The sequence below is a fragment of the Gracilinanus agilis genome, chromosome 2 (assembly GCF_016433145.1).
Source record: "Gracilinanus agilis isolate LMUSP501 chromosome 2, AgileGrace, whole genome shotgun sequence".
Lineage (NCBI taxonomy): Eukaryota > Metazoa > Chordata > Mammalia > Didelphimorphia > Didelphidae > Gracilinanus > Gracilinanus agilis.
In genome coordinates this window covers 204,550,655-204,576,416 of record NC_058131.1, presented here as the reverse complement: position 1 = coordinate 204,576,416, position 25,762 = coordinate 204,550,655, and positions in this window count along the sequence as shown.

Below are 25,762 nucleotides of genomic sequence, written 5' to 3'. Positions count from 1 at the left end.
CATTGTTTATACTGCCTTTAATCAGGATGTAATGACCTTCCCTATGTTTTTTAATCATATCTATTTTTACTTTGGCTTTGTCAGAAATCATAATAGCTACTCCTGCCTTCTTTTTCTCATTTGACGCCCAAAAGATTTTGCTCAAGCCCTGAACCTTAAACTTGTGTATGTCCACCCGCCTCATATGTGTTTCTTGTAGACAACATATGGTGGGATTTTGGTTTCTAATCCACTCTGCTATTTGCTTCCATTTTATGAGCGAGTTCATCCCATTCACATTCAGAGTTATAACCATCAGTTGTGCATTTGCTGACATTTTCGAATCCTCCCCTATTCCTACCCCCTTTTTCCTTATACTTTTTACTTTTAAACCAGTGGTTTGCTATTGAGCTGTGATCTCTTATCCCCTCCCTTGATTAATTTCCCTTTCTACCCCCTCCCTTATTATTCCCCTGTTTTTGTTTTTAAAGGCCTTATGAATTCCCTCCACCTTCTCCCCTCCCTTTTTTTGACCTCCCCACTCCCCTGCTCCCCTTAGTTTATCCCTTCTAACTTTCTCATAAGAGTTTTATGTCCCAGTGGATAGTATAGCTACTCTTCCCTCTCTGGGTTGATTACTCTGAGAGTATGGTTTGATTATTACCTCTTAATGCACTCTTCCTCTCCTTCTTATACTAGTATTTTTCCCCTCTCCCTCCCATGCCCTCATTGTGTGTAATAGAATATCCTATTTTTCTCATTTACTCAAGTTTCTCTTGGTGTCCCCTGCTATTCACCCTCTCTTTCCCATCCCCCATGTCACCTTAGATTATTTAATGTTCCACCTTCACCCTGTGAATTATTCTTCTGATTACTATAATAGTGAATACTATAATAGTGAATATAGTTCACTTCAGAGAATTATATATAACATTTCTTTATTTAGGAATACAGATAATTAGGTCTCACTGAGGCCCTTAAAAAGGCAAATTTAAAAATTATAAGTTTTCTTTCTTTCCCCTCTGTATCTTATTTACCTTTTCATGTTTCTCTCGTTTTTTGTGGTTGGATATCAAACTTTCCATTTAGCCCTGGTCTTTTCTGTGCAAATACCTGGAATTCTTCAATTTTGTTGAATGCCCATACTTTCCCCTGGAAATATATAGTCAATTTTGCTGGGTAGTTGATCCGTGGTTGCAGGCCCAGCTCTCTTGCCTTTCTGAATATCGTATTCCAAGAGTTGAGATCTTTTTGGGTGGAGGCTGCCAGATCCTGTGTGATCCTGATTGGTGCTCCTTGATATTTGAATTGTTTCTTTCTGGCTTCTTGTAAGATTTTTTCTTTTGCTTGGAAACTCTTGAATTTGGCAATTACATTTCTGGGTGTTTTCTTATCTGGATCGTATGTCGCAGGTGTCTATGAATCCTTTCAATGTCTATATTGCCCTCTTGTTGTAGGACTTCAGGGCAATTTTGCTGAATTATTTCTGTTAGTATGGAGTGCAGGTTTCTATTAATTTCTGGTTTTTCTGGAAGACCAATTATTCTCAAATTGTCTCTTCTAGACCAGTTTTCTTGGTCTGTCACTCTCTCATTGAGACATTTCATGTTTCCTTCTATTTTTTCAGTCTTTTGACTTTGTTTTATTTGTTCTTGTTGTCTTGAGAGATCATTCGCTTCTAATTGCTCAATTCTAGCCTTTAGGGATTGGTTTTCTGCTGTAATCTTCTGGTTTTCGGCTATAATCTTCTGGTTTTCGGCCATAATCTTCTGGTATTCCTTTTTAATCTGGTCATTTCTGGTGTTCAATTTGCTTATCAGTTCATTTGGTTTCTAAGCCTCACTTTCCAATCGCAAGATTCTACCTTTTAAACTGTTATTTTCTTGCCATATCTCTTCCATTTTCCTGAAAATCTCATTTTTGAACTCTTCCATAGCTTGTGAGGAGTTCTCCTTATTTGAGGAGGGTCTGGATGCTTGTTTGTTCTCCTCCTCTGTTTGCTCAGTTATCTGAATTTTCTCTGTGTAAAAGTTGTTGAGTGTTAAAGACTTCTTTTTCTTGTTGTTAATCTTTCTCTTCTGAACTTCCTGAGACTGGGTAGCCATCATTAGCCCAGCAGCTTCTCAGGTTTATCCTCGCGCTCAGGGTCTGTCCACGGTCTTTTGACTCCTGAGGTCTGAGTTCTGGTTTTTTCCAAGTTCAAGCCCCCTTGTGGGTCCCCTTGCTTGATCCTCTGCCAGAGGTTTCTTTACAAGTTTTAGGGTGCTGCTTCCACAGTTTTATACCCGTCTGCACTGGTTCCCCACTCAGGGTTTCAGAGCTCCTGGCTGTGTCTGCCTCCACCCATGCCTCCACCCGCGCCTGAGCTCTGAGTCTGAGTTCTGCTCTGGAGCTCAGGTTTGTGTGTTTTCTTTAGCTTTTTGGGGTCCTAAATCTTGCTGCTCTCAGGAGGCCCCGGAGCTGCCAATGACTCGATGGGTGCCCCAAACTTGCTCCATTTATTTTTAGCTGGCTTTGGCGCTATAGGTGTTGTGTGTGGAGGGGTAGGGGTGGGGTGGTTTCTCAGCCCGCCATTTAGTGAGAGCTGTTTCACTCCTTTATAGCATGGAAATGCCTCGATTCCACGTACCTTCCATGCTGTACCCTGTTGTGGGGTTCCTCTGTTCATATGGACTTGTTTTTATGTCCCCTTGAGGAGTTTTGTGTGTTTTGGTCAGGAGAGGTTAAGAGCTGCTTCTTACTCTGCCGCCATCTTAACCCAGAATGCCCAATCCTCAATTATTAACAATTACTTTAAACATTTCATTGTCGGATCCTATAACTCAGAGGCATTCTAATCTGAAGATTTCAAGAAAAAGAATATCATATTAATAACACTATTTGTGGTTAGAGGTGTGAAACACCCCTCTTATAATTATTAAAGTTGTTTACTAAAATCAGAGAACACAAGTGATTCCAATATTCTTGCATGTTGCATCAGAAGATGTGTAAGATGGAACTTACATTAGTACACATCAAGAAATCAGAAGAAGAGTGAGAAAGGCTTCATCTTCTTGCATTTAACCGAATAGTTAAAAATTAATTTTCTGCATATTAACTGAAGGCAATTTAGAGTGTGTGGTGCAGGAGAAAGAATATTAAGTTAAAAGTAAATGTCTCTGAGTTAAAAAGTTTTCTCTGCCACTTTCACCTATGACAATTTGTGCAAATCATGCCCACTTTCTGGTCCTCAAATTCTTCATCTGAGAAAGATGCAATATATCATCTCTGAGTCCTCTTCCAACTTTAACATATTATGTAATTATTCTGCAGAAGGGCTTGAAATTCTCTTGCTGAAACTTAGACATGAATGGCAAAGAGAGAAATTGCTATCCTAAAGAGCAGTGAGGGTTCAGGATCTATGCAGTTAATACTGAAAGATTTTAGAGGGGGAGAAGACTGATAATTTGATGAAACAAAAACTGTCGTTGTTATAGAATGAAAGTAATAGTGAGTCTATATTTTATAACAAGACATTTTTGAAGGAGTTAATAATGTGCTAAAAAATTGATATAATTGGCTTATGTTTTATCCTGTCATTTTCTTCAGAATCCTTCTTCAATATTAAGTAAGATTTAATAAAAAGAAGCAAAAAACTTTAAATGTTTTGCTTCCTTGAAAATATCAAATTAAAATATTTTCTTTTAGTAAAAGCATTTCCCCAAATAATAGTGCTACATATTAGAAAAAAATATTTTGTGCTTACAAATGGTCATTTTTCATTATATAACAAGTGGGTGGGTAATGTTAGTTTTCTAAAATCTATTTCAATCATCTGCCTGTTTGTATAAACTCATCTTAAACAAGAAGGAAATTAATGTCTTTCTTAATTTATCCTAGATATCACCAAGTACTTAATTAAAATATTATCTTTCATTGAAAATTATAGATTAGGGGTGGGGAATTCTATTCAGAGAGTTGCATGCTCTGATTAAATTAAATGTCTAGAATAGACTAGACACCACCCTCTTTGAGATTCAGTGAGATTCTATAAAGTTTTATTCCCCACACACAGTAGATATTCCAGTATTTATTGATAAATGATCAGAAATTAAAATGGCACTCCAAACTTGGCCTATGATGACTCATATTCAGAATTGACAGTATTCAGAAATGCATTTGTAGCATAGACATGAAAATGCAAAATTTGATAAATATTCCATCTAAGACTTTATTGTAAGATAGTGATAAAATTATTGAATAGAATAGAAATAGTAAAAAATCTCTGTATGGATGTGTTAGAAAACTTCCTCCAATTTGACATTGTGTGTTAATCAAGCCTATTGGGGTCCAAACAGTTAAACAACTTTGAACTTAACCCACTATATCTTTCAGCATTTTTATAAAAGAAAAGCAGAAGAAACTTTTAAAAAAATAACTTGCTAAAATACAAATATAGCATTATTATAGTATTTCCATAAATTACTCTGGCAAAAAAATTTTTAGTGTGTCAAGATATAATTAATATATATATATGTATATATGGTTTTCCACATATTTTAAAAATTGTCTTTAGTTTACAATCCTAACCCTGGCCAGAAACCTCATGTTTAAGGAAGAAATACAGTCACAATAAAGCAAATGAGCACACTGACCATAGCTGACAACACACACTTCATTCTGTATTCATAATCTTGCCATAACGAATTTGATAAGCTCCAGAATAATTAGAGAAGGATAATCAGGATGATGAAGAGCCATAAATCTTGCCATTCTACTGAGAAGAGGCAAGAATGTTTCAACATGAGTGCCCCTCCAGGATAAGTTTATCACCTCAAATCTCACTACCTACTAACCCAAGTCATGATTGATACCATGTAACTCAGCCTCCTATGCCCTCTGTTTTGAGGACTGGTGGGTAGAATATGAAACTTTTTCTAATGATTTCCTTCACAGAGGGCAGAAAAATATTAGGTAATAATATATTTCAGCCTTGCTTTTAGAAATGTATAAGACAAGATCAATAATCTCTAGTTGACACAATCAATTTTGTTCCCAGTATTAAAAAAAATTAGGGCAATAGTTACTTTTCTCTATTCCTTTTGCTGTTTCTCCAACTCCTTTCAAAAATTCACCAATGAGGGCTCAGTAATCGTAACTTTCAGAATTACATTTTTGTTATTCTTGCTTTAGTTATGGCTTATAATGATCAAAATTCATATGGTTTCATTAGAGAAGAAAGTACGGGTTGAAACTTTCTCTGATGCATTTTATAATTCCACTAAATGTATCTTCATCTCAATTATGATTTACTGATTTAAAAAATCTTAGCAAAATAAGAATATTCAGGAGTATGTACCCATTTTTATTGCCTGGACCTCTGCTTAGTCCCTATCTTTAATAATAGTTAACTTTTCAAATTCTGTATCTTCCCTCAGTACAACTTAAGTCCCTTAAGGACAGGGAGTCCTACAACAAAATTAAATTTGGAATCTAGCTCCATATAGAGTAGGAAAAATTATGCTAGCCAGCATTTGAACTTATTCATATCCACCAAAAAAAAACAAAGAATAAGTTCAAATGCTGGATGATGCAATGGAGAAAGTGATATACTTGATACATGAGGAAGACTTGAGTTCAAATCCAGCTTCAGATACTTTACCCTTGGTAAATCATTTAAACTAAATTTTCTTCAGTTTCCTCAATTGCAAAATAGCACTTATCCTAAGGCTATTGTGAGCATCAAATGAGACAATATGTGTAAATCACTTTGACAACCTTAGAGTGTGATGTAATTGCTAATTTCCATTGTTGTTATTGTTCTCATGGAGGAGTAAATGAGATGTGAACTAGGTAATAATATAATTATATGTTCACAACTATATTCTGAATGTGTATATTTATTTTGTTTGATGGACAAACTCAAGAGTAGTTTTCCACTGGTTCATTTTCAACTTGGCAGTTAGTCTCTAGCAGAGTACCCCAGGGATCTGTAGTTGGACTTGTGCTGTCTAACATTTTTATAAATGACTTATGCAAAAACAAAATGACACGCTCATTACACTTGCAGATAATGAAGAGCTGAGAGTAACAGTTAACACAGTGGATTACATTGTCACAAGCTAAAAGGTTGTCTTTATAGACTAGGGAAGTAGGCTTAATTTAATAAGATGGACTTCAGTGAGGAGATATGTAGGATATTACACTTGGTTACAAGGAGTCCATTCTAGACTGCAAAGTTAGGGAGGAAAGAATAGAGAATCGTATTCTGAAAATAAACAAACATTTCAATGTTTTAGTGGACTGCAAGCTCACAGCACTATGTTATTGAAGCCAAAAAAGAAGCTAATTGTTTCTTGGATTATTTACAAAAATTATGGATTCTAAATAATAAGTAGATGATAGCCTCACTGCACTCTGATTTCATCAGGCATAATCTGGAACATTGTGCTCAGTTCTGGGCTTCATGATTCCATAACGAATTTGATAAGCTCCAGAATAATTAGAGAAGGATAATCAGGATGATGAAGAGCCATAAATCCATGTCATATGTGGTTGAAAAAAAGTAGTAATATTTAGAGTTAGTGGAAATATGCGACTTATTTTTAAGTATCTGAAGTATTATCATATGGGGGAAAGATTAGATTTATTATATTCTGGCCCTAGAGAGAAGTGATTTCAAGGAGTAAGTTGAATTTATATTGAGGTAAATTTACATCAGCTAACAAGGGAGAAAAACCATTCTAACAATAAAAGTTATCCAAAGGTTGAGTGACATGTCTTAAGATAGTTGATTTCCCCTACTTGGAGATTTTATAAAGATGACTAGATGAATATTTACTAGTTTATAATAGTGAGTATTCTTTTTTTGTAAACATTGGACTTGGTGACCATTCATGTCCATTTCTTCCTATTCTTTTGATTCTGCATTTTGATGTGTTCCTGTGCATTTGGATTGCACTATGTTTACAGCTATATAAACTTCTAAATACCATATGCAGAACTGCATATCTTTGGCCCCCTACCTAGTGAATGCTACAGAAGTAAGATAAGGGAGAACTTGATTTTTGAAATACATGACAAAAACTATGAAAGAATCTCCCCAGAAATAAGTGTTTCCACTATGCATTAGCAAAAACTCCTATCCTACAAACTCTGAACTTTCACATCATCTATTCAATTGTATACCCAAAGGCAACCAGTTTCCCCACAAACCTTCCCATATACCTGAATTTCAAGACATAGAGGATAACTTAAAGGATCGGTTCTTTACTTCCAATGCTCCAGGTTTCACTATGAGTCTACTTTCTTTCATTGTCACAGATGCCATGGAATCTAAGAATCTGAATATGGAATGGATATTTAAAAAGAATAGAGAACACAGTCCTCATTTTAATCATAAATGTTCTGAGATCAGTGAAGTTAAATAACTGTTCTGAGGTAGCAGGAGCAGAAAATAGTAAAACTTTGATTCAAACTTACATTTTTGTACTATGAGTTTACTGCTATTTATATATTCCTAAATGCCATATGCAGAACTGCAAACTTTTGGCCCCCTCCCCAGTGATTGCTACAGAAGTAAGATGTGGGCTAAGTATAAGAATCTATCAAATATAAATTCCTACTTGTGTTTTTCTCTTAGCTTTATTTTCCCACTTGCTTCCAAATTTGTATAATCTATTTGAGCATGGATGTTATTCTTTATCTTCTACATACAGAATTTATTATGATTTTATGCCTCCAATTAATAATATTTTCTTATTTTTCTACAAACGGCCCATGGCACTTTGCATCCATTCTCTCATTTGCCTTTAAAATGTTTTTGCTGTTTTTTACTGTTTTGATATGTGCTGCTGGAGGCTCTTTGAGAAGAGCTTTTCTGATTTCTCCTATTTCTCCTCAGGTATGGGTTCAGTGCTCTCCTTGGAGACTCATAAATTGTAATTGACAGCACCCAGTTTTGGAGGGGAAAACAACAGCATTTGAAAACTGAGATGGACCATAGAGATGATCTTACCCAACCCACTAATTTTACAAAGGAACAAGCTGAGTCTTGGAGAAGTATAGTTACTTGTACAAGATCACTCCACTATTTATTGATATATCCTTAACTGAAGCCAAGACCTCCTGACTCCTACTTTAGGGTTTTTGCTACTTTACCACACTACAACAAAAAAGATGTATACCTAGTTCCAAATTCATTTAAAAATGAATTCCATAAGGAGTGTATTGTATTCAAATGTTCACTAGTCAATGTGATAATTATACAAATTATCATCATTGGTGCTTGTCAAGTGCAGACATTCAATGCAAATTTGAAAAAAAATTAAGCATTTCATGGGAATTTATTATTTGCACTAATCAGGAAGCAGTTGTATGACATGTCAATTTCAAATGCAATATATCTCAGTCCATAATGCTGTATCTCCTTTCAAAATGTCTCATATGTGTACAGGGTGTATTATTGGCTCAATCAAGAGTGAAAAAGTATGTCTAGATGACCTGTACAAAATTCTAAATATGAATCTAAAGGTCTACTATCCTCAATGAACTATGACACTTAGGTGACTAATGTTCAAATATGTGTTTATGAAGTGTTGAGCTTCTGAATAGGAACTAGATTAATTATCACTATTGTTTTTGCTCAGAATTAGATTCCTGTTCAAGCAATTATCATTTGCACAAGTTACAGCAGCTGCACTTATCATGAAATCTTCTAGGGAGATGTATTAATGGTCTCACATTTACTTCTGCTAATAGAGCTATTAATATGTATCACCATTGAATCACAAACATTATCAGTATTAAAAAAATAGATGAAACAGATGTGTAGAAGTACTTTGGGATTAAAGTGTAATGAATCCAGAAAAATAAATAGCCTTATTTCTTCTGTCACACTGGATGGAATTTTGTTGGAAAGAATATCCTTAGCAAAGAAAAAAGTAAAATTAAAAATACCTTATAATTATATTGCATTTTCAAAAGTTGATCCCTCCCAATAACTGATAGATGAAATATCACTATCTAGAATCAAGCTTTCACGTTGGAAGTAAGTTTTGCAGAAATCTAGTTGAAATCATGGGCATCTAGGTGCCACTGTGGAGAGAGAATCAATCTTTCTTTAAGAAAGACATCTTCCTGAGTTCAAATCTGACCTCAAACACTTACTAGCTGTGTGACCCTGGGCTTGACACTTAGCCCCATTTATCTCAGCTTTCTTATCTGTAAAATGAATTGGAGAAGGAAATGGCAAACCATTTCAGTGTCTTTGCCTTGAAAACCCCAAATGGAATCATTATGAATTTTACATGACTAAAAACAATTAAACAGAAGCTGAATCCATACTTCAAAAAGTTCTCACTTCCTCCTTTCCCAGTGCATTCCCTCCTCCTTCTTCCATTATTTTGAAGTCCTTCCTACATAATCAAGTCATAGCAGTACCTTCTGTTTCTATAGACTTCTATCCTAATAATAGTAAATACTTAGTACTTACTTGTATTTTCTTACCATATAAGTATCTAAATAAGTTAATATTATTAAATTTCTTCTGATTTCTCTTCCATGATTATCTTTATAAGCTCTTCATGAGTATCTTTTTATAAGGTCAAATTGTGTATTCATCTCTGACCTTTTTATGAGGATTGCTTTCAAGTCCTCTGTTTCATTAAATGTCTACTCCAAAAAATATTATATTATTTTGTTGTTTAAGTTGAGGATAATTGATGTACATATGAAGACTTTCCCTGGTAGTGATAGATGAGAATTTTTATTCCTAGGGCAATGAAGGCAGCTTAAGATAACCAAGACACAAAGTAATTCATCCACTGTAACCTGGGCCATTGTCAGTCATCTTGACTTTTGCCACTTGACTTCAGTGACTGGAAAAGAGAGTTAAGTTGATGACTTAGTGTACCTCTGCCTCACTTAAATCCAATTAACAAGAAAGTCAAGACATCACTGTGACATCATTGGTCCTCTTACAAAAAAAAGGATGAACAGCAACAACTAAGTAGAAGGTGCTGCTATGGAAACAAAGATGCATAGTAGATCCTCAAAAAGCTAAAAAGGAGAATTCAGGTGAATTAGTTTCTTTTGGTACCCGACTTTTTTTTCAAACTCATGATAGAATCAGATCAATTGTATTTTATTTTTAATCTTAAAATTTATTTTTTTCTTAAATCAACAGACACTTACTGAGAGCTTACTGTATGTTAGAGCATATTCTAACAGTTCTCCAAGAAAGGAAGTAGAATAAATTGTCATTGCTGCCCAAAGGCTACTTACAGTCTAGGAAGGTATTCTTTTTTCTATTTGGAAAGTTAAATTTAGAAAATGTGGGAAGTTAAATACAGCACAAAAGGATGAATGGCAAATATCAAGATGTAAGAAATGCAACAAGGAAATTTAGAATTAATTGTGGGAAAGAGTGGTCATTCCTCCATTCCTACATATTTCCATTTTGTCAGACATAATTTGTGTGTATGTGCCAATATACAGTGCACTGTGCTAGACACTATGGATAATAAAATAAATTAGGCAATCCTTGCCATCAAGAGGCTTATAATCTACTGCCTAAAATAAATAGTTTCTATGAAAGAGAAAGATGTTACTGAATAGGCCAGAGTTATCTTAGAAGGCTTCACACAAAAGGAAAGATTTAAGATGAACTTTGATGTATGTCATTCGTAATAACATCAGAAAAGGTCTGTGGTTGCTGAGAGTCCCTTGAGTTAATGCTAAAAGCAGACTGAATGCAAACTCATTATGTTTCACATCATCCCTGTGAAGTTGCAAGGGGAAGCACGTATTAGCTCCTGTTTTGCCATTGGCTGACCTGATTTTGACCCTTACTTCTTGTTTCTACTTGCTGTAAGATCATGTTACATTTGGCCTGAACACTTTCACACACCCAAAGACATTGTACATTGTTTCTCAGGAGTCCATAGAGACTGCAAGAAGAATTAAATATGAACTTGTCTGAGGAGATTACTTGAAAAAAGTCAGTGACCAAAAGACCACAGTCAAATGAGAGAGGAAATGGAATAATGAGATGGAAAGAAAGAAGGAATTCAAAAACTAGACCAGGAATTTATTAAAGGTTTTGGAGACCAACTCCCTCATTCTCTAGAAGGGGAAACTGAGGTTTTTCTTCAGAAAACAAAGTATCTTTGCCCAAAGTCACCCTACTTGTTAGTTTCCCATAGGAAGGTTTCAGTAGCTATACATTAAGTTATCAGATTACTATAGTGGAAAGCTCTTTGGAATTGTAATCACAAGGCTTGTGTTTGAATACTGAGATCACAGATTGCAATTTGGGCTCTTATTAGTCTGCTTATCTCTCCAACATTAGCCTGTATGGGCATAGTTGTTTGCATGTTGCCTCTCCCATTAGACTGTGAGTGCAGTAACAGTCTTTTGCCTCTCTTCTTACTCCCAGACTTAGTAAAAGGTCTGGCATACAATAAGTGGTTAATAAATGTTTACTGACTTGTTTATTAGGCTACCGATGTGACCATGTGAAGTTAGTTGGGGAGTCCTTTATAATTCTTTTTAGAATTACATCTATGATTCTGTGATATCGGGCTTAATTGAATTGTGATAAGACTTATGGGAAATTAGTAGAAGATTTTAGCTTTCATTTCAAATTTCTCTGAAGCTATATCCAGTACACATTATACTCAACTACTATGACAATGTATCAGGAATTGATTGTCTCATGCTTTACATTATATTTGTATAATTATTCCTTTTTAATCGTCTTCACAGATAGAATGAAAAAATTCATATTTATATAGAACTCCAAAGTCTATAAAATCAACTACATATGTTATATTATTTAATCCTGTGGGGCATGGAGTACTATCTTAATTTGACACATGAGGAAACTGAGGATCAAAAGTGAAGTAATTTTATGCAGGGACACATAGCTAATAAGCATGTGAGGCAGAAAACAAAGTCAGGTTTTTCTGATTCCAAATTAAATTCTTAATCTATTCACTATGCAACACTGACTCTCTCAAATATCCATCCTTGAGATCCAAACAAATTCCACATATACCTTATGGAACAAGATCTTACAAAGGGAATTACATTTATTTATTTATTTATATTCAAGGATCCAACTGATAAAAAGTACAGAAAAATGTTTTGTTTTATCCAATTATATAAATTAAGGGAGAAAGAGGCATATTTACCCTTTACTCCAAGTCAGTACATTGAAGAATAATTATTTTAAAGACAATAAAGTAATTTGAAGTACGGTGATTATAATTCTACCTGGCCCCAGTCAAGAAAGATATGTTTTAAGCACATAAGGGATGAAAGACTCAGATCTTCCTTTTAAACAGTATAAGGAGAGGTCAGCCATATGATTTCCCAGAACACATCCAGGGGAATTTAAATGTCTGTTTTAACAGTTCAGTGATCCAGTGTGCCTGCCATAAACAGTTTTGAAAAAAGAAATCAAAATCAGGGGAAAAGAAAGGTCTAGCAGCATAATAGTTTTGAGGGGCTATGGAGGAAAGGAGAATTTGTTTATTGCAGGAATTCAAAGTGGAACTCCAACAAGAAGAGAAAATGGAGCTTCACAGGGAATTTTACATACTATGCATAGAGAGAAACATAGAAGGAAAAGAGAACTTGTCTCTGAAGTTCCTAGACCTGACTCAGCTATAAAGCTGACTAGTTGTGTGACAATTAATAAGTCAATCTCATGATTTGAGTTTATTTATCTGTACAGTGAAAATAATCCTACTAGTTACTTTCCTTTCTTCAGAGTATTTTGTAGGAAAGGTTCTTCTAATATTTAAGCCCGGGAAAAATGAGATTTTATTATTATTGAAAGAAATAAGAACCTAATATAGATTAGGTACTATGCTAAGAGCTTTGCAAATATGATCTTATTTTATCTTTATAATAATCCTGGAAGTAAGGCGTTATTATCATTCTATTTTACATTTGAGGGAACTGAAGCAGAAAGATATAGATTGACTGACCCAGGGTCACACATAGTGACAGACTAGAATAGAAAACAGATCTTCCTGAATAGGCCCAGAATTCTATCCACTGCCCTGCTAATTGCATTATGATTATGATTATGGTTATGTTATGATTAAGGGAAAGTTCAGGATAATAGAGATGATTTAATTAATACATAACATTTAGTAAGCACTTACCAGCTTTTAGGCAGTATACAAACTTATGAGGATACAAAGGAAATAAAATGGTGTGTTCCTCCAAGAAAATTTATTTGAATGGGGGAGGCAACATAAATAAATAACTAAATACCTTGAAGATGTATACAGAATTGATGACAGTACAGAAGTTCTCTTCAAATAAGGAAGATCAGTTCAAATCCTAATCCTGAAATATATCTACTAAGTGACTCTTCTATGCATCACAGATAAAACTCTAAGACTATAAGTTGCAGAGCAAATGATCTTCTAACTTTATAGGTTAAGTTCTACCCTGGAAACACCCTATACCAGTGATGGCAAAACTTTTAGAAGCTGAGTGCCCAAACTGCAATACACATGCTGCATTTGAGCCCCACACTTTATCCCAGTCAGAGGAGGGAGGAACCACTCCCACTGGGCTACTGGGTAGAGGGGCAGGTGATGTAAGAATTTTCCTCAGGCATGCATGGAGAGGGGGAAGGGAGCAAACCCCTGGCTCACTCTGACACACATGCCATAGGTTCCTTAACATGATCCTATCCAATGAAATTTAAAATATAGTTTAAAAAAATCTTCACCAGCATGAGTAGTTCATAGATGCTAATTCAGATTATGTTCAATATCTCTGCTGTGGGAGCCATTGCCTTTATAATTGGATACTCTGGTAGCATTACTCCAGGAACTTTGCTTTGCAAATTTTGTGATTATCTAAACACAATACAAAGAATATGATTCCAGGACAAAAGCTATCATCATTCAAATTTAACCCACCTCCAGAGTAATAGTATAGCCACTATAATTACATTTTCTTACAGGTCAGTACCTGAAGTGCTCTGTGAAAAATTAGAAATGGCTCTAAAGAAAAAAAAATGTCTGTTCTACTTGATCCAAGTTAACAGAAAAAAATTTATTCTGATGATGACACAATACTGAAGGCATGGGGAAGGGGGGATGCTTTTCAATATATCTCAAAAAGACAAAGATTTTCAATGAATTGTTAAAAAAGCACCAATAGCAAATCCACTCAGATAGATGATCACTGATTCACACAATAAAACTTTAGTGGGGGGTGGCAGCTGGTTAGCTCAGTGGATTGAGAGTCAGGCCTAGAGACTGGAAGTCTTAAGTTCAAACCTGACCTCAGACACTTCCCAGCTGTGTGACCCTGGGCAAGTCACTTGACCCCCATTGCCCACCCTTACCACCTAGGAGCCAATACACAGAAATTATGGGTTAAAAAAACTAGTGGATAAAGAATGAAATATTCATATCATTCAAGATACGTTTATATATGTAGTCCATATGTCCCATGGGTAGGCAAAATATATAGATGATAATCATGGTTTCAAGAGAACAAATGGACAATCTGAGATTTTTTGCTAGTAATTACATGATATTAAAAGCCTTCCAACAAGCTGAGGAAGTCTTTTGTGAAATATGTAAAGTGGAAATATCCCAGGCCTCACTGAAAACTCCCCATAAGAGGACATGCTAACTATGTGACCCTGGATACCCCAAAACTACCTCTTTGGGTCTTATTTCTTTATCCAAAAATCATGGAGCTTTACTGCATGACCTTTGAGATGCTTTCCAATTCTAAATCTCATTCTACAAACTTCAAAATGCATGGTCTTTGAAGTCGGGGACTATCCTTCTTTTTCCTTGCATTTATATTCCCAGTATTTAGCTCATTGCCTGGAACACTGTAAAAACCCAGTAAGTGATTCTTGACTAACTGAATGCAATATGTGATGTAGGAAGGAATATTTATTCCTCTTTTTCCTCATTGTATTGGCTTTTGATAGAAGCTCTTGGTAAGTGAACAGTAAAAGGGCATCCCCTATATTTGGATAGTGTTCACTATTTGTCCTGAAGTGGATGAAAGTTGCAATAAACTTAGAAAAATGTTAATTAAAGTCTGCCTCATTTGCCATCTTGTCTGAAGAATAAACTGCATATATAATAAAATTTAACTTAACTTTCTCTCTATTGTCAACATCCATATTCCTTTAAAAAAGTAAATACATTAAAAAAACAATTTATTGATTGACTCCTCAATTTCTCATTTGCCTTATCTATGAAAATGTTGTGAGACTGGTGGAATAATTTCTTGATTCAGAAAGAAAAAGAAACAGAAATAAAAACAGAGGTAAAAAAAAAGAAAGATAGACAATTGCAGTATCAGATAGGGACATAGCCAGACAGTGACAGACCAACAGACAGACAGAGACACAGATACAGAGAGAGACATAAACACACAGTGAGACAGACAGAGAGAGAGAGAGAGAGAGAGAGAGAGAGAGAGAGAGAGAGAGAGAGAGAAACACAGAGACACAATGTCAGAAATATTTAATGATATCATTAATGTCTGGAAATGACACAGAATTTGTAAATATCACCTGTGTTTTACTAGAAAGATACAGAAGTTTGGAAACTTTAAACAATCTTACAGAAAAGGGTAATATATGAATTATCAAACTATAAAATGATAGAGGTAAATGGATAGATATAATATTTTTAATGCAAACCCTGTGTTATGATGATAATAACAGATAATTTGAAGAAGCAGATAAATGTGTCAGGGCCAAATAGAGCTTCAAGTCAAGAGCCACAGATTGGCAGGCTTCAGTGAGGAAAGGAGGGGGCTAAACACTCCTGGATCTCAAACCCCTCCCCCTCAAACAGTTGCTGTTTCAGTTGGGTATAAAGACAGGATCAGATCCTGGTAAGTTTCTCTTATGGCTGAAACCCCAATGATGTTCCTTTTCTTTAATTTATATTCCTCACTGGTCAGTTAGAGGAGTAAGTAGAAGCTAGCTATAACTGTTGTGGACTGAGATGATCTTCTTAAACTGGCAGCAGACAGGATTCAAATTAGATGTCCAGACTGAGTTGTGAGTATTCCCCCAAATAATTTCCCAGGCACAGTTTTGAGGGTAAAGGTTATATTATGAAATAACAAGGAAAACTAGAGAGGTTAATGAAGGTATTTGAATAAGGAAAGGTGATCCTTAACTAATAAGATTGAAGCTGCCCTTCCCCCTCACCGGAGGGGTGAAGGCACCTAACTGCACTTGTTAGATAATTTATATATCTAATCACTAAATCACTAGGTAATTATATATTGATATTAATGAAGAATAATATTAACAAACAGGCTGAACCTATGAGTAGAAACCACTTGCTCAAGCTACAATGGCCACCTCAGGTGAACCCCCAAGTGTGGAGTAGTAAGCAGGGTGTCTGCTCACTTCAACCTCCACAAAGTACCTGCCTCAAACCCTTCTCAACTGGCCCCTCACCCAAAGTTCTCCCGGGGGTCCCCTGGAATTCTGGGTGAGGCTTTCCCTGCCTCTTTGCAGGGATTCCATGCTTTGCATCTCCACATAACACCCTGATACTTTTTATTTTTCCTTGGTTAAATCAAAACATCTCAATGAGCATCAATTTTCCTCTCTCAAAAATAGTTTGTACCCTTATGATACTCCACATTTCGATCATTCTGACAGCATTCTTTTCTAGTAAAAATGTGATAAACACACAACTGAACCTTGATATATCCAGATTTCAAGAAAAAAAAAAAACAACAAGGCTGCAAAAGGGAAAGCCTTTGTGATACTCTGTGTTCCAATTTTTATTTCAAAGAATCTGGTCGCTGCAATTATCAGTCAGGAGAAACAACCTGTCAGGTCATATTGTTAGAAAGAATTCCTTGAAACTAATTTAGTAAATAGGACATTTCTTCTGTTCTGCATAAGATAAGTCTACAAGTAGGGCATAAGGTTTAAAAAGTCATAAATATTTCAGACCCATATAATTAATTAATAGACTCCATTATGCAGAAGAACATGACCTTCTAAAATCTGTGACCTTCTTAACTCAGCAAATGTTTGGAATAAGAAAATCTCACATTCAGGATAAAATAAGTGTCTGGAATGGGTAGATTTTGTTGATTCCCTTTCTAGCTATTTCTCTATCGGTCTTGATTTTAGGTAGCAGTCTGTCTCATTTAGAATATGACATAATACTTAAAGATTTGAACCAAAAGGAGACAATCACAGGAAGAGTGGTTCCCAAAACAAATAAAAACAAAATGACATCCAAAATAGTTCTCTTGTACAGGATGAATGGCATTTTAGACTGTCAAATCAACCTTTAAATGTTTTCATATGATTGTGCTGATTTTAACCATATAGCCTTATTTCATACTATAAAAATATTCACTTTATTTTCAGATATAGGTATGCATGAGTGAATAAATTAATTATCAATTTTTTATTTCTTTCATAAATTTAATTTACATGTTGTATTTCAAAGTCCATAGGACTAAAATGAAATTCAACTCAAGGGGGCCTAACAGGTACTGAACTGCTAAGATGTGATTCTTTGAGGAGGGGAAAAGTTTTGGATGTCATTTCAAAAGGAAAAAAAAAATTACCCAACATTTTGACTCATCTTCTTTTGGTGTTATAGGAAGTGTTCTGTGTTTGTTATGAAACATCATGATTATTGTAACTAAAAAAGAATTTGAACCTTAAGGGAATATCCTTTATTTCTTTTTAAGCCTTACTTTCAGTCTTAGAATCACAACTATGTATTTGTTCTAAGGCAGAAGAGTGGTATGGGCTAGGCAATGGGGGATAAGAGATTTGCACAGGGTCACACAGCTAGGAAGTATCTGAGGCTAGATTTGAACCTCGGACCTCTCATCTCCATGCCTGGCTCTCAATCCATTGAGCCACCCAGCTGCCCCCAAGAGGGAAAGTCTTTTATTAAAAGAAATCAAGAATATGAAATTGCCATTTGAGAATCACATAGAAAAATTATTACTCATAGAAAAATCTAAAATGATATAAGGGATGGGACAATGGATTTATAAATAGAATACCTAGATTTGATCTCTATAATCATGGTCAAATCTCTTAACCTAAGTCTTAATGTGTCCATCTGTGAAAATAGTGGACTGGACAGTGGGATATCAAAGTCTCCTTCTAGCTCTTCATCCTATGACTGAAATGTGATTAACACCTATTAAAATGTAATTTCCCTTAGAACAAGAATTACTCCAATGTATATATTTATGTGGCAATGTGTTAGAATTCTAGACATTAAATCAGGAAGATCCAGAATTCAAATCCAAACTTAGAACCATAAAAACTGCATGACTCTAGTTGTGCAAGTCACTTAACTTTAATAAGCCATAAATTCATCTGTAAGTTGATAATAGTATTTGTCTCACAAATCTATTGTGAAGATGAAATAAGATATGTTAAGATCTATGCAAGCCATCCATGAACCATATCAATGCTGTTCAGCAATTTCAGATATGTGCAAATTTATGACTTTTTTTGGAGTTTAATTGGCAAATATATTGGAAAGGTTCCTTCACTATAATTTTACCTTTTACGAATAAACTGAGGAAAACGTGGTTAAGCAACTTGCCTATAGTCACACAATTAATAAGTGTCTAAAACAAGATTAAAACTTCAAGTTTTGTCTCTGTTCACTGAACCACTTAACTAGCCATATAAATGAAACTGCCACTATTTTCTCCTCCTCCTTCCATCATCATCATCATCATCATCATCATCATCATCATCATCTTCTTCTTCTTCTTCTTCTTCTTCTTCTTCTTCTTCTTCTTCTTCTTCTTCTTCTTCTTCTTCTTCTTCTTCTTCTTCTTCTTCTTCTTCTCCCTTTCTTTCCTATTGTCATTACATTATGATTATTATTGTATTCACATTTTTAGCACCTGTAATATACCTGGCATGTATTAGAGGTTAAAAAAATAATCATTGATAGATTAATTTACAGATGTAAGGAAGAAAAATGAAGCTGAGGTTAGGAAGAAGTGTGTTTTGCATCATATTTTTTGGTCAATGTGTTATTTAAAATATTTTGTCACATTGCCAAATCAATATATTGTCTATTGTTAGAGTGGTATTGTAATTGATTTTTTGTCTGGAAATATAATCGTTTCACATATAGATTGGCCTCCTAGATCTTAGTATCAGAATTTCTAAACCTTTTTAAAAGAAATGAAAGGAAAGTTGAAATAATGTCTATAAAGTTATTTCTTTAAATCCACCCTCTCCTTTTTTTAGCTCAGCAAACTCTGTAACATGAGACAATTTATATATATATATATATATGTGTGTGTGTGTGTGTGTGTGTGTGTGTGCGTGTGTGTGTGTGCCTGTGTGTATACACACATACATAGTATGTATACTTATCAAATGGTTACACATTATGACAATCACAATATTGATCCTTGCATGTTTTACAAATTGCCCATATAGAACTTCCTCACTATCTGAACTGCAAACTGCTCTCATATTGACAGACTGAAATCCCTGGAAAAATTCATGAACATATTATAACAGGCAAACTTTCTCAGAGTCCCAAGAGTTATAGAGGAGAATATACATCTCCAGTCACCAGTCTAGGTTTTGTGCCTCCATTGAGGTTCTTCAATATGCACAAATTACTGAGTCATATTAATGAAACTTTTAGCCCTTTAACATAATTTACTTATTTTTTGCTTATCAATTTTTACTTATTTACTTATCATTGTTTAAAAAATAACATTACAGGCATTTATATACTTGAACAAACCCAGAAATATTAAATACATCCCAAACAATAAAAGATCTTGGTCATATTCTCCAACAAATATAATTAATATCTGTGGAGAAGGCAAAATATTATAGAAGCCATTTCAAGGAGAATATGAGGAAGGAAAATTCAAGTCCCTGAAATAATGCAAAGCTCTGATACTATAAACTTCAGTATCCTTTTTTTTGTCTTTCTCAGAAGTGATCCAAAATTAAAGTTACTTTATTAGAATTGTTTCTGAATTGAAAAGTTATTTCACTGTTGCCATTTTCACTTTCCTGTCTTTGTCTCTATCTGTCTCTCATTTTCTCAGACTTGCCTATGGTTAGACTGACTAATCATAGTCTCATCTTCTGGTTATAATGCCATACACTACATTTGTGCCATGATCAAAGAATAGTCTAGAGATCTGGAGAGCATATCTTTCCAGGGTACCACATAATGTCAAATTAAACAAAGAAATAGATGAATTCTTTGTCTCAGAAGAATCAGCTCTGACCCTTTTTTCTGAATTAAGGTAACTGTGAATATAGAAAAGTATACCTTACTCAACAACAAAATGCAATATTTGTCCACAAAAAAACTACTTTTAATGGATATTCTCTTATGTATGTATGGAATGCAAAGCAAGATGTCATAGTAGAGTGGTTCTTACTTAGCAGTTCACAAAAATGGCTCAAGTGGTTCATATTGAAATTTGTTTAGTAATGTCTGAAGCAGTAAATATCTGCCCAATTATGTTAAAAATATATTCTTCTTTAATGATGATAAGCATGCATATGTTTGGAGTATTATACATTTGTTTTGTAGATACTCTAAATTTTTATATTTTTTAATATTTTAATTTTTTTATTTTTAGAAAAATTTTCCATGGTTACATGATTCATGTTTTTACTTTCCCCTTCACCCCCTCAAACTCCTCACCCATTAGCTAATGCGTATTTCCACTGATTTTGACATGTATCATCAATCAAGACTTATTTACCTATTATTAATAGTTGCATTGGTGTGGTCCCTTAGGGTCTACATCCCCAATCAAGTCCTCATTATCCCAAATGTTCAAGCAGTTCTTTTTCTTCTCTGTTTCCTCTCCTGTTGTTCTTCCTCTGAATGTGGGTATCATTCTTTTCCTTAAAACCCTCAGAACTGTCCTGGGTAATTGCATTGTTGCTAGTACAGGAATCCATTACATTCTATTTTACCAGAGACTATCAGTCTCTATGTACAATGTTCTTCTGGCTGTGCTCCTTTCATTCTGCATCATTTCCTAGAGGTCATTCCAGTTCACATGGAATTCCTACAGTTTATTATTCCTTTGAGCACAATAGTATTCAATCATCAACATATACCACAATTTTTCAGCCATTCCCCAATTGAAGGGCATAGCCTGGCTTTCCAGGTTTTTGCCACCACAAAGAGCGCAGCTATAAATATTCTTTTACAAGTCTGTTTATTTAAGATCACTTTGGGGTACACACCCAGCATTGTTATGGCTGGATCAAAGGGCAGGCATACTTTTATCACTCTTTGGGCATAATTTCAAATTGCCATCCAGAATGGTTAGATAAATTCAAAACTCCACCAGCAGTACATTAATATCCCAATTTTGACAAATCCCCTCCAACATTCATTACTCTCTGCTTCTATCATTTTAGCCAATCTGCTAGGTGTAATGTGATACCTCAGAGTTGTTTCAATTTCCATTTCTCTAATTATTAGATATTTAGAACACTTTCTCATGTGTTTATTGATACTTTTGATTTCATTATCTAAAAATTGCCTATTCATGTCCCTTCCCCATTTATCAATTGGGGAATGGTTTGATTTTGTATAAAATTGATTTAGTTCCTTGTATATTTGAGTAATTAGATCACTGTCAGAATTTTTTGTTATAAAGATTTTTTCCCAGTTTGTTGTTTCCCTTTTGATTTTGGTTGCATTGTTTTTGTTTGTACAAAAACTTTTCAATTTAATGCAATCAAAATTATTTATTTTACGTTTTGTAATTTTTTCTAACTCTTGCTTGGTTTTATTTTATTTTTTTTGTTTATTTTGCTCACTGTTTCGCAATTATATTTTTTCAAACATTTATTAATATTCATTTTTAACATGGTTACATGATTCATGCTCCTCCTTTCCCCTTCGCCCCCCCGCCCTCCCCCCACCCATGGCCGATGCACATTTCCACTAGTTTTGTCATGTGTCCTTGATCAAGACCAATTTCCAAATTGTTGGTAGTTGCATTGGTGTGGTAGTCTTGCTTGGTTTTAAAATCTTTCCTTTCCCAGAGATCTGACAAGTATACTATTCTGTATTCACTTAATTTACTTAGAGTTTCCTTCTTCATATTCAAGTCTTTCACCCATTCTGAATTTATCTTGGTGTAGGGTGTGAGAAGATGTTGATCTAAACCTAATCTCCCCCATATTATTTTCCAATTTTCCCAGCAGTTATTGTCAAATAGTGGATTTTTGTCCCAAAAGTTGGGCTCTTTGTGTTTATCATACACTGTTTTGCTGATGTCACTTACCCCAACTCTATTTCACTGATCCTCCCTTCTGTCTCTTAGCCAGTACCACATCATTTTGATGACTGCTGCTTTAAAATATAGCTTAATATCTGGTAATGCTAAGCCACCTTCCTTCATTTTTTTCACTATTTCACTTGATATTCTTGATCTTTTGTTCTTCCAAATAAACTTTGTAATAGTTTTTTTTTTCCTAATTCAGTAAAAAAGATTTTTGGTAGTTTGATAGATATGGCACTAAATAGGCAAATTAATTTGGGGAGAATAGTCATTTTTGTTATGTTAGCTCATACTACCCATAAGCAATCAGTGTTTTTCCAATTGTTTTGATCTATTTTTAATTGTTTGGTAAGTGTTTTGTAGTTGTGTTCATATAATTCCTTTGTTTGTTTTGGTAGATATATTCCTATGTATTTTATAATGTCTAGGGTGATTTTAAATGGTGTTTCTCTTTCTACCTCTTGCTGCTGTGATGTGTTGGAAATATATAGAAATGCTGATGATTTATGTGCATTTATTTTGTATCCTGCAACTTTACTAAAGTTGTTGATTATTTCTACTACCTTTTTTCGTTAATTCTCTAGGATTTTTAAGTAGACCATCATATCATCTGCAAAGAGTGATAGCTTAGTCTCATTGAGTATTTTAATACCTTCAATTTCTTTTTCTTCTGTAATTGCTACTGCTGGAGGTTTCTAGTACAATTTAAATAATAGAGGTGATAATGGGCATCCTTGTTTCAGCCTGATCTTATTGGAAATGCTTCTAATTTATCCCCATTGCATATTATGCTCGTTGATGGTTTTAGATTTATACTATTTATTATTTTTAGGAAAGGTTCTTCTATTCCTATACTTTCCAAGGTTTTCAATAGCAATGGATGCTGTATTTTGTCAAAGGCTTTTTCAGCATCTATTGAGATAATCATGTGTTTTTTGTTTGTTAGATTGTTGATATGGTCAATTATGTGGATGGTTTTCCTAATGTTGAACCATCCTTGCATTCCTGGTATAAATCCCACCTGATCATGATGGATAATCCTCTTGATCACTTGCTGGAGTCATTTGCTGGTATTCTATTTAAAATTTTTGCATCTTTGTTCATTAAGGAGATTGGTTTGTAATTTTCTTTCTCTGTTTTTGATCTACTTGGCTTTGGAATCAGTACCATATTTGTGTCATAAAATGAATTTGGTAGGACTTCTTTGCTCATTACATCAAATAATTTGTATAGTATTGGGATTTATTGTTCTTTGAATGCTTGATAGAATTCACGTGTGAATCGATCAGGCCCTGGCGATTTTTTCTTATCGAGTTCTTTAATGGCTTGCTCAATTTATTTTTCAGATATGGGATAGTTTAGGTATTCTATTTCTTCTGCTGTTAATATAGGCAAATTATATTTTGTAAATATTCATCCATATCACCTAGATTGATATATTTATTGCCTTATCATTGGACAAAATAGCTTTTAATGATTGCCTTAATTTCCCTTTCATTAGAGATGAGGTCTCCCTTTTCATCTTTGATACTGTTAATTTGGTTTTCTTCTTTCCTTTTTTATTAGATTTAACAGTATTTTTTTCTATTTTATCTTTTTTTAATAACAACTTCTAGTCTTATTTACTAATTCAATATTTCCTTTACATTGATTTTATTAATTTCTCCTTTGATTTTTAGTATTTCTAATTTAGTTTTCATCTGGGATTTTTGATTTGTTCATTTTCTAGCTTTTTAAGTTGCATGCCCATTTCATTAACCTCTGCCCTCTCTAATTTTTTAATTTATGCACTCAGTGATATAAATTTTCCCCATAGAACTGCTTTGGCTGCATCCCATAGTTTTGGGTAAGATGTCTCATCATTGTCATTGTCTTCAGTGAAATTATTAATTGTTTCTATGATTTGTTCTTTCACTAAATCATTTTGGAGAATCATTATTTAGTTTCCAATTAGTTTTTGGTTTTCCTTTCCATGTATTCTTACTAATAACTATTTTTATTGCATTATGATCTGAGAAGTTTACATTTATTATTTTTGCTTTTTTGCATTTGTTTGCCATGTTTCTATACCTTATTACATGGTCTATCTTTGTGAATGTTCCATGTGCTGCTGAAAAGAAAGTGTATTCCTTTTTATCCCATTTTATGTTTCTCCATATATCTATTAATTCTAATATTTCTAGGGGTTCATTTGCCTCTTATCTCTTTCTTTTTTATTTTTAGTTTCATTTATGTCGATTTGATAGGGGAAGTTTGAGGTCCCCCACCAGTATCATTTTGATATCTATTTCATCCTTTATCTCCAGTAGCTTCTCCTTTAGAAATTTGGAAACTATACCATTTGATGCATACATATTGAGTACTGATATTTCTTCATTGTTTATACTGACTTTTATTAGATATAGTTACCTTCCCTATCTCTTTTATCCTCATCTATTTTTACTTTGGCTCTGTCAGAGATCATGATAGCAACCCCTGCCTTCTTCTTTCTCATTTGAATCCCAATAGATTTTGCTTCATCCTATCATTTTCACTCTATATATTTCTGTCTATCTCATGTGTGTTTCTTGTAGACAACATACGGTAGGTTTTGGTTTCTAATCCACTCTGCTATTTGCTCCCGTTTTATGGGTGATTTCATCCCATTCACATTCAGAGTAATATTATCAACTGTGTATTTCCAGACATTTTGATTCTCTCTCCTAGTCCTATCCTTTCTTCTTTCACTGTTTCCTTCTATGCCATTATTTTGTTTATAATCAGTTCCTATAATCGCCTCCCTTGTTGTATGTTCCCATTCTCCCCCCTCCCTTCTTATTCCCCTCTTATTGTTTTTTAAAACTATGCCAAGCTCCCCCAGAAGCCCTCTCCCTCCCTAGTATTGCTTCCTTCCCCATCTGTCCATTTGTTACCCTTCTATTTCTCTATAGGGCATGGATCAGTTCTCTGCCCCAAAGGATCTGATTGTTCTTCCCTCATTAAATTGATTTCAATACACTTAAGTATTGAATATTTCTTCTCTCTAACCTCTTCACCCTTATAGTGTATTGTTATTTTTCCCTTTTGGTCCCAGGTGCTTCTTTATGGAATATAAATTTATTCCTTTTTGTTTGTTTTCCTACTTTTCTTATCATTATCTTCTTTCCCCCACTAGTTTTGTATATATTTATACATATATACATACATACATATATATGTATATATATATATGAAATGTCAAGTGATATATATATTCAAGTGATATATGTATGTATATATATATATATATGAAATGTCAAGTGATATATATATGTGTATATATATATATATATATTCAAGTGATATATACACATACATATATCACTTGACATTTCATCCTATACAGTTTGTCCCTGTTTCTTCTATGTGAACTTCTTCTAGTTTACCCTGTTGGTAATAACAATTTTTAATATTCACCAATATCTTCTTTTCTTCTTGTGATACAAATTGATTGAACTTGTTGGGTCCC